Genomic DNA, 11,364 nt, shown 5'->3' on the forward strand with positions numbered 1-11,364 from the left:
TACCCACAATTTACCCTTTTCCACCATGATGAACAACAAGAACCCAACAAAAACCAACGGAGACCCCAAAATATGTCAAAAACACCCCAAAAAAGAATGGGACCACCCCAAAAACAGAAGAAAACGCTAAAAAAAAAAAACAGAAGAATTCAACCAAAACCATAGATTCACCACCCAGAAAAACTTAAACTCACCTGATATTCTCCAAAACCCACAATTTACACTTTTCCAACATGATGACCAACAAGAACCCAACAAAACCCAACGGAGACCCCAAAACACATCAAAAACACACCAAAAAAGAACGGGATCACCCCAGAAAAACAGAAAAAAAAAAAACAAATACCATGAATCCACCCCAAAAGTCCCCCTAAACCTACCTGATGTTCTCCAAAACCCACAATTTACCCTTTTCCACCATGATGCCAACGGAAAACCCAACGAAACCCAACGGAGAACCCAAAACACATCAAAAACACCACAAACAAGAACCGAATCACCCCCAAAACTGGAACAAAATCCCCAAAAAGCACGGATCAAATCCCAAAACCACCCTAAACCTACCTGATGTTCTCCAAAACCCACTATTCAGCCTTTTCCACCAAAATGAACAAGGAAAACACAACGAAACAAAACAGAGACCACAAAACACGTCCAACACACCCCAAACAAGAACGGAATCACCCCCAAAACTGGAAGAAAATCCCCCAAAAACATAGATCCACCCCAAAAAACACCCTAAACCTACCTGATGTTCTCCAAAACCCACAATTTACACTTTTCCACCATGATGACCACGGAAAACACAACGAAACCCAACGGAGAACCCAAAACACGTCCAAAACACCCCAAACAAGAACAGGATCACCCCCAAAAACGAAAGAAAACCCCAAAAAGCACGGATCCAATCCCAAAACCACTCTAAACGTACCTGATGTTCTCCAAATCCAAATGTCCACTCCCAACCACCATAAAACCCATTAGGAACTCAACGAAACCCAACGGAAACCCCAAAAACACCTCAAAAACACCCCAGAAAAGAACTGGATCAGAAGAAAAAACACCAAACACTATGAATTTCCCCGCAAAACCACCCTAAACTCACCTGATCTTCTTCAAAACCCACAATCCACTCCCATTTACCCTAACGACCAACGAGAATCCAACTAAAACCCAACGGAGACCCCAAAACAAGTCGAAAACACCCCAAACAAGAACAGGATAACCCCTAAAAAAGAAAGAAAACCCCAAAAAACATAGATCCACCCCAAAAACACACTAAACCTACCTGATGTTCTCCAAATCCCAAAGTCCACTCCCAACAAACTTAAAACACATTAGGAAATCAACGAAACGCAACGGAAACCCCAAAACACGTCAAAAACACCACAAAAAAAAGCGGGATCACCCCCAAAACCGAAAGAAAACCCTAAAAGCCGTTGATCCACCCCAATAGTCCCCCTAAACCTACCTGATGTTCTCCAATACCCACAATTTACACGTTTTCACCATGATGAACAACAAGAACCCAACAAAAACCAACGGAGACCCCAAAATATGTCAAAAACACCCCAAAAAAGAATGGGACCACCCCAAAAACAGAAGAAAACGCTAAAAAAAAAAAAAAAAAAAAACAGAAGAATTCAACCAAAACCATAGATTCACCACCCAGAAAAACTTAAACTCACCTGATATTCTCCAAAACCCACAATTTACACTTTTCCAACATGATGACCAACAAGAACCCAACAAAACCCAACGGAGACCCCAAAACACATCAAAAACACACCCAAAAAGAACGGGATCACCCCAGAAAAACAGAAAAAAAAAAAACAAATACCATGAATCCACCCCAAAAGTCCCCCTAAACCTACCTGATGTTCTCCAAAACCCACGATTTACCCTTTTCCACCATGATGCCAACGGAAAACCCAACGAAACCCAACGGAGAACCCAAAACACATCAAAAACACCACAAACAAGAACCGAATCACCCCCAAAACTGGAACAAAATCCCCAAAAAGCACGGATCAAATCCCAAAACCACCCTAAACCTACCTGATGTTCTCCAAAACCCACTATTCAGCCTTTTCCACCAAAATGAACAAGGAAAACACAACGAAACAAAACAGAGACCACAAAACACGTCCAACACACCCCAAACAAGAACGGAATCACCCCCAAAACTGGAAGAAAATCCCCCAAAAACATAGATCCACCCCAAAAAACACCCTAAACCTACCTGATGTTCTCCAAAACCCACAATTTACACTTTTCCACCATGATGACCACGGAAAACACAACGAAACCCAACGGAGAACCCAAAACACGTCCAAAACACCCCAAACAAGAACAGGATCACCCCCAAAAACGAAAGAAAACCCCAAAAAGCACGGATCCAATCCCAAAACCACTCTAAACGTACCTGATGTTCTCCAAATCCAAATGTCCACTCCCAACCACCATAAAACCCATTAGGAACTCAACGAAACCCAACGGAAACCCCAAAAACACCTCAAAAACACCCCAGAAAAGAACTGGATCAGAAGAAAAAACACCAAACACTATGAATTTCCCCGCAAAACCACCCTAAACTCACCTGATCTTCTTCAAAACCCACAATCCACTCCCATTTACCCTAACGACCAACGAGAATCCAACTAAAACCCAACGGAGACCCCAAAACAAGTCGAAAACACCCCAAACAAGAACAGGATAACCCCTAAAAAAGAAAGAAAACCCCAAAAAACATAGATCCACCCCAAAAACACACTAAACCTACCTGATGTTCTCCAAATCCCAAAGTCCACTCCCAACAAACTTAAAACACATTAGGAAATCAACGAAACGCAACGGAAACCCCAAAACACGTCAAAAACACCACAAAAAAAAGCGGGATCACCCCCAAAACCGAAAGAAAACCCTAAAAGCCGTTGATCCACCCCAATAGTCCCCCTAAACCTACCTGATGTTCTCCAATACCCACAATTTACACGTTTTCACCATGATGAACAACAAGAACCCAACAAAAACCAACGGAGACCCCAAAATATGTCAAAAACACCCCAAAAAAGAATGGGACCACCCCAAAAACAGAAGAAAACGCTAAAAAAAAAAAAAAAAAAAAAAAAACAGAAGAATTCAACCAAAACCATAGATTCACCACCCAGAAAAACTTAAACTCACCTGATATTCTCCAAAACCCACAATTTACACTTTTCCAACATGATGACCAACAAGAACCCAACAAAACCCAACGGAGACCCCAAAACACATCAAAAACACACCCAAAAAGAACGGGATCACCCCAGAAAAACAGAAAAAAAAAAACAAATACCATGAATCCACCCCAAAAGTCCCCCTAAACCTACCTGATGTTCTCCAAAACCCACAATTTACCCTTTTCCACCATGATGCCAACGGAAAACCCAACGAAACCCAACGGAGAACCCAAAACACATCAAAAACACCACAAACAAGAACCGAATCACCCCCAAAACTGGAACAAAATCCCCAAAAAGCACGGATCAAATCCCAAAACCACCCTAAACCTACCTGATGTTCTCCAAAACCCACTATTCAGCCTTTTCCACCAAAATGAACAAGGAAAACACAACGAAACAAAACAGAGACCACAAAACACGTCAAAAACACCCCAAACAAGAACGGAATCACCCCCAAAACTGGAAGAAAATCCCCCAAAAACATAGATCCACCCCAAAAAACACCCTAAACCTACCTGATGTTCTCCAAAACCCACAATTTACACTTTTCCACCATGATGACCACGAGAAACCCAATGAAACCCAACGGAGACCCCAAAACACGTCAAAAACACCCCAAACAAGAACAGGATCACCCCCAAAAACGAAAGAAAACCCCAAAAAGCACGGATCCAATCCCAAAACCACTCTAAACCTACCTGATGTTCTCCAAATCCAAATGTCCACTCCCAACCACCATAAAACCCATTAGGAACTCAACGAAACCCAACGGAAACCCCAAAAACACCTCAAAAACACCCCAGAAAAGAACTGGATCAGAAGAAAAAACACCAAACACTATGAATTTCCCCGCAAAACCACCCTAAACTCACCTGATCTTCTTCAAAACCCACAATCCACTCCCATTTACCCTAACGACCAACGAGAATCCAACTAAAACCCAACGGAGACCCCAAAACAAGTCGAAAACACCCCAAACAAGAACAGGATAACCCCTAAAAAAGAAAGAAAACCCCAAAAAACATAGATCCACCCCAAAAACACACTAAACCTACCTGATGTTCTCCAAATCCCAAAGTCCACTCCCAACAAACTTAAAACACATTAGGAAATCAACGAAACGCAACGGAAACCCCAAAACACGTCAAAAACACCACAAAAAAAAGCGGGATCACCCCCAAAACCGAAAGAAAACCCTAAAAGCCGTTGATCCACCCCAATAGTCCCCCTAAACCTACCTGATGTTCTCCAATACCCACAATTTACACGTTTTCACCATGATGAACAACAAGAACCCAACAAAACCCAACGGAGACCCCAAAATATGTCAAAAACACCCCAAAAAACAACTGGTTTAGTAGAAAAACAACAGAAGAAAACCCTAAAAACCATGAATCTGCCCCAGAAGTCGTCATAAACCTACCTGATGTTCTCCAAAACCCGCAATTTACACTTTTCCACCATGATGACCAACGAGAAGGGTTAGGGTAAAGGTTTTCATTTGTTAAAGCTGAAACGCAGTATGCAATCTTGAACGTCACAGGCAGAGCTGCCTATGGCAATGTGAGAGAGTAAAAGATGGAGCAGATGTTCTACTCCTAGTTCTTTCTTTATACGTAAATAAAAGTTTGAGCTAATTCCAGTTGGAAGAGTTCCAATTTCTTGCTTGGTCATAATGTCTTTTAATATTGAAAGCTGCAGCAAAAGCATGGGGATTTTTGCTTCTAGAAACACCCTAGTTCTCTTGTCTGCACTATGCATGCTTTTGAGCTAAAACTGATTAAAAAATAAAAAGAAAAATCACACACACACAAAAAAAAAAAAAAATACACCACAGCTGCTGCTGCTCTCTTTCTACTTCCTTGTGCTTTGCCCCTACCCTTCCCAAGTCGGACCCGGACCCCGCTGCGGCTAGCACACGCGTCGCCCAGGACCGCAGCCTACGACCTCGGGACGGTCGCATCCCGCGCCTCCGGCAGGAGCTACCCGGGAGGGCAGGACGGCCTGCCGCAGCTCCGCAAGAGACCGAACCTGCTGGATTCCGGGACGGCCAGAGCCCGAGCCGGTGGGCAGCAGCCTCCCGCTTCACGGCTCGGCAGTGAAGCTCACGGTTCATCGTCCGGGTCACGGTTCGTCGCCCGACTTCGGACCCACGGGACAGCCGGCACCCGCGCCGCCGGAGGCCGGACACACGGGCCTCGGCATCGCCGTCCCCGAACCGCACGAAGTCACACACGGTCTCCGGTGCGTCCAGCACACGCATCGCAAAGACCGGAGCCCAGATTATAGGATCAGCCAGCCCCGCGCCGCCCGAGGTCGGACCGGGAACCCGGTGCGCTTGGCACATGCGTCGCCAAAGACCGGAGCCCTGGGAAGCGTGATGGCCGGATCCCACGCAGCCCGAGTTCGGACCCACGGGACATGGGACAGCCGGCACCCGTGCCGACGGAGGCCGGTCACGCGGGCCCCGGGACCACAGTCCCCGAGCCTCCCGAGGTCGGACCCGGACCCCGTGTGTTGGGGCTGTCTGAGCTGGAGTCACCTTTTCCCTGCAGCAGCCCGCACAGTGCTGTACTCTGCACTCGTAGCTGGAACAGCACTGATATCACTCCAGTGTTGTGTCTGCGTAGTGCTGGCACAGCATCAGGACTCCTTCCAAGCTCCCAAGAGCCAGCAGGCTAGGGGTGGGCAAGTTATGGGGAGGGGACGTTGTCGGGCCAGCTGACCTAATCCAGCTAAAGGGATATTCTGTAACACCCGATGTCACACTCAGCAATAAAAGGGGGGGCTCTCGTGGGGGAGGGGGCTGTTCCTCCTGAACATCCACTACGCGTTTGAGGCCCTGCTTCCCAGGACATGGCCGAACACCGCTCGCTGATGGGAAGTAGAGAATAATTTTTTTCTCTCTCGGTGCTTCCATGCGGACTTATTGTTTCTTTTGTTTCTTTTTCTCCCCATTCCCTTTCCCTGTAATTATACCTTTCTTATCTCAAACCTCGAGCTCTCTGTGTTGTATTTTCTCCCCCTTCCTCTTTGAGGAGAGGGGGAGTGAGAGAGCGGTTGTGGTGGAACTCGGCTGCCCACCTAAGTAAAACCACCACAGTCCTTTTTGGTGCCTAACGAGGGTTGGGCTCCAAAAGGCTTGCGGCGCTCGAGGGTTGAGATAACAATAGTATTGATTGAAGTATTTACAACTAACATATTGGTTGTCATAATGCTCGGTTTTCTGGTAATACTTTTCTGTGTGGATATGTTTTATGTAGCCCAGTCTCTGTTTTCTTTTTTCCTTTACATCCGGTCGGAGAAAATGTTGAAGTCTGTGCTTGTTTTTTTAACATGTTGTGCTGTAACATACTGGCCTTCAGTTTGGTTTGGTATTCAAGCCCGGCATTGTTATCCTCCTGGTCTCCTGGAGATTATATTATTGACAATATTAAGAATTATAGTGCTTTCTTTTTTGCCCCCAGCAGTCAATCAGTGAATAATATCGGGTGTGGTGCCTTCTACTTTTCTCCCTGTGGGCTAATTACAGCAGCCTTTCAGTATCTTGGATACCCCTGGTGAGATATTATCCTCATATACTAGGTGTAGTGTTTGTCTTCTTCCCCAAGGCAAAGCAGTTTATTAAGAATATTATCCAAGGACCTGTCCCCAGACAAAGTTGTGGGTGGCAAGGTGTGTGGGGGGATTTGGGCAGGTACCTATCACGGTTTTCTCCTCCAATGGTTCTAAATTTCACCCCTGAACAAGTACAAAATCCAAGAAAGTTGGTAGAATGTTTGAAAGATATTGCCCTGACCCTGGCAATACTAGAGAACTCCACTAGCTGGCTGCACTCTGCTGGGGTCTGGCTTACGCCTATCAGATGTCAATTAACATTGCCCAGCACCCTCAAGGGGATAGTGAGGTTCTTGAATTTGATGATGAGACAGCACACACTATGACCACCCCAGAGGACCGACCATCTTTGGTATCAGTCGCCCCCGTAGTAAAGACAAAACAGTGGAAACGGAGATCAGGTCGTTTAGTAAGGGAAGGAGCTCCTCCTATGGATGAGGGAGAAGAGGAAAAGGCAAGCGGCTCTAAAGCAGCGTTATCACGGCAACATCACGAAGAAGAGACTGAAATCATAGATGAATCAGAAACTACTCGGTCTCTATCCTTGAGTGAGCTGCGAGAAATACGAAAAGCCTTCAGTCGCCGTCCAGGTGAGCACATCCTCACTTGGCTGCTTCGACGCTGGGATAGTGGGGCCAATACCCAACAGCTAGAAGGCAACAAAGCCAAGCAGCTGGGATCCCTTTCTAGAGAAAGGCTCATTGACAGAGTAATTGGAAGAGAGGCACAAGTTATCAGCCTCTGGAGGCGAATCCTAACAGCTGCGAAAGAAAGGTATCCCCACAAAGAGGGTATTGTCTCCCAAGTAAACAAATGGACCACTATGGATAAGTTACCACTTGTCCATTTGGATATGGATAAGATTCCAGCAGCTGCGGGAATTAGCTGTGCTGGAGATGCTTTATAGTGATTTAAACAACGCCCAGGCACCTAAAGACCCCGATGAAGTCCAATGCACAGCGTCCAGGTGGCGGAAGTTTGTACGGGCTGCTCCTCCAACACATGCCAGCACACTGGCAGTCATGGGTTGGGACGAGGGGATGGGGCCAACTGTGGACAACGTGTCCAATCAACTTCATCAATATGAAGAAAATCTCTCTGCCCCAGTACGGGACTGCATTTCAGCTGTGGAGAGACTGTCCCAACGGTTAGATGAACACATAGCTTCGTCCTCACCTAGACGGAAAAATCTTTCGGCCTTCAAGCACCAGCAGTCCCCGGCTCAAACAAGGGAGAATCCGGGACGCACACCGCGAGGTACCTTGTGGTTTTATTTACGTGACCACGGGGAAGATAGGAGGAAGTGGGACGGTGAACCGACCTCGGCCCTAGCTGCTCGGCTACGTGAGCTACGGAAAGATACAGCAGCAACAAAGAGGGCCCCTAGGAGGATTGCTGCCCCGGTTTCTGTTGAACAGTCCCCCAGAGGGAGTAGAAGGAACAGTAATACTCCTGACCCTGATGAAGAGACTTCTCCTTCACGTTTGGAAGAAATAATTGATAGATACTCTGACCAGGACTAGTGGGGCCCTGCCTCTAGCCAGGTAGAGGAGAGGGACAACCGGATTTACTGGACTGTGTGGATTCGATGGCCTGGCACACCGGAACCGCAAAAATAGAAAGCTTTAGTGGACACAGGCGCACAGTGTACTCTAATGCCGTCAGGCCACCAAGGGGCAGAACCCATCTCTATCTCCGGAGTGACGGGGGGATCCCAAGAGCTAACCATATTGGAAGCTGAAGTGAGTCTAACTGGGAATGAGTGGCAAAAGCACCCCATCGTGACTGGCCCAGAGGCTCCGTGCATCGTCGGCATAGACTACCTCAGGAAAGGGTACCTCAAGGATCCAATAGGGTACCGGTGGGCTTTTGGCATAGCTGCCTTGAGCACAGAGAAGATTAAGCAGCTGTCTACCCTGCCTGGTCTCTCACAAGACCCTTCTGCTGTAGGATTGCTGAGGATTGAAGAACAGCAAGTGCCAATTGCGACTACAACTGTGCACCGGCGGCAATAGCGCACCAACCAAGACTCCCTGATTCCTCTCCATGAGTTAGTTCACCATCTGGAGACCCAAGGAGTGATCAGCAAGACTCATTCACCTTTTAACAGTCCTATATGGCCAGTGCGAAAGTCCAATGGCGAGTGGAGGCTAACAGTGGACTATCGGGGCCTGAATGAAGTCACACCACCACTAAGTGCAGCAGTGCCAGACATGCTAGAACTTCAGTACGAACTAGAGTCAAAGGCAGCCAAGTGGAATGCTACTATCGATACTGCTAATGCATTTTTCTCTATCCGTCTAGCAGCAGTATGCAGGCCACAATTTGCTTTCACTTGGAGGGGCATTCAGTATACTTGGAATCGACTGCCCCAGGGGTGGAAACACAGCCCTGCCATCTGCCATGGACTGATCCAGACGACACTGGAACAGGGGAACGCTCCTGAACACCTGCAGTATATCGATGATATCATCGTATGGGGTAACACAGCAGAAGAAGTTTTTGGGAAAGGGAAGAAAATAATTCCAATTCTCCTGAAAGCTGGATTTGCCATTAAACAGAATAAGGTCAAGGGACCTGCACAGGAAATCCAGTTGTTGGGGGTAAAATGGCAGGATGGACGTCGCCACATTCCGACGGATGAGATCAACAAAATAACAGTTCTGTCTCCGCCAACCAGCAAAAAAGAAACAGAAGCGTTCCTAGGTCTTGTGGGATTTTGGAGAATGCATGTGCCAGGCTATAGTCAGCTTGTGAGTCCTCTATATTGAGTGACTCGAAAGAGGAACTGACCATTGAGGCCATCACACAGGTTACCCATCAGTGTGAGACCTGTGCTGCAATCAAACGAGCCATGAGGGGAAAGTCTCCCTGGAATAGTGGGAGATGGCTTGGATTTCGACCTGGTGAGGTCTGGCAGATTGACTACATCGGACCACTTCCACAAACCCGCCAAGGCAAACGGTACATAATCACCATGGAAGAAGCAACTAATGGGTGGCTGGAAACATAACCTGTAAACCATGCCACGGCCCGAAACTATCTTGGGCCTGGAAAGACAAGTGCTGTGGGATTGCATTCGTGGGATTGTTTTTGCCAAAGGTCCAGGGTATACCTGGTGGGTGATGCAGAAAGATGGGGATATCAAGTGTGTGCCTCAAGGAGATTTAACACTGGGAGAAAATTAATCTGTCATCCAAGTTATGTGTTGTAAGAGGACACTGCAGAACCAATGAAAGGTCAACTTTGCAAGGAACCAGGCAAGTGCAACAGTGATGTGAGCTAAGCTGGTGCTGGTGTCAAGAAAACCAACTTCGCCTGCCCTGAGTGACCACTTTGACAGATGATGGTGAAACCATCAACAGTTTTTATAAGCATTTTGGGAAAAGACCTATAGAATAAAGAGAAGTACAGACATAAAAATGCTTCAATGGACAGAAAACTATGGTGATGAGACCATCTATATACTAAACTGTACCTGATTGTGACACAAATGTTATGGAATAAGGGGTGGAAGTTGTGTTGCGTCTGTCTGAGCTGGAGTCACCGTTTCCCTGCAGCAGCCCGCACAGTGCTGTACTCTACACTCGTAGCTGGAACAACACTGAAATCACTCCAGTGTTGTGTCTATTGCTGCATAGTGCTGGCACAGCATCAGTACTCTTTCCAAGTCCCCAAGAGTAGGCACGGGTGCCGGCTGTCCCGTGTTCCGTGGGTCCGAACTCGGGCTGCGTGACGCACGACCATCCCGCGGCCCTGGGTGCCGTTCTTGGGCGACGCATGTGCCAAGCGCACCGGGTTCCCGGTCCGACCTCGGGCGGCGCAGGGCTGGCTGATCCTATAATCTGGGCTCCGGTCTTTGCGATGCGTGTGCTGGACGCACCGGAGACCGTGTGTGACTTCGTGCGGTTCGGGGACGGCGATCCCGAGGCCCGTGTGTCCGGCCTCCGGCGGCGCGGGTGCCGGCTGTCCCGTGGGTCCGAAGTCGGGCGACGAACCGTGACCCGGACGATGAACCGTGAGCTTCACTGCCGAGCCGCGAAGCGGGAGGCTGCTGCCCACCGGCTTGGGCTCTGGCCGTCCCGGAATCCAGCAGGTTCGGTCTCTTGCGGAGCTGCGGCAGGCCGTCCTGCCCTCCCGGGTAGCTCCTGCCGGAGGCGCGGGATGCGACCGTCCCGAGGTCCTAGGCTGCGGTCCTGGGCGACGCGTGTGCTAGCCGCAGCGGGGGCCGGGTCCGACTTTGGCTTTGTCAGGGACGGCGGTCCCGGGCTCCAGGTGTCCGGCCTCGGGCGGCGCGGCCGGCTGTCCCGTGTCCCGGCGATCAGAACTCGGGCGGGTTGGGGGCCGACTGTGCCGTGAAGCGGGAGGCTGCTGTCTGCCGGCTCGGGGTCTGGCCGTGCCGGAGACAGGGGGTTCGGTCCCGTGCGAAGCTGCGGCCGGCCGACCCGCGCTCCCCGTTTCTCTATCCCGGGGCGCGGAATCTGACCCTCGCAAGCTCCTGGGCTCCGTTGTCGGGAGACGC

Source organism: Aythya ferina (genome assembly GCF_964211825.1).
Source record: "Aythya ferina genome assembly, chromosome: 4".
Lineage (NCBI taxonomy): Eukaryota > Metazoa > Chordata > Aves > Anseriformes > Anatidae > Aythya > Aythya ferina.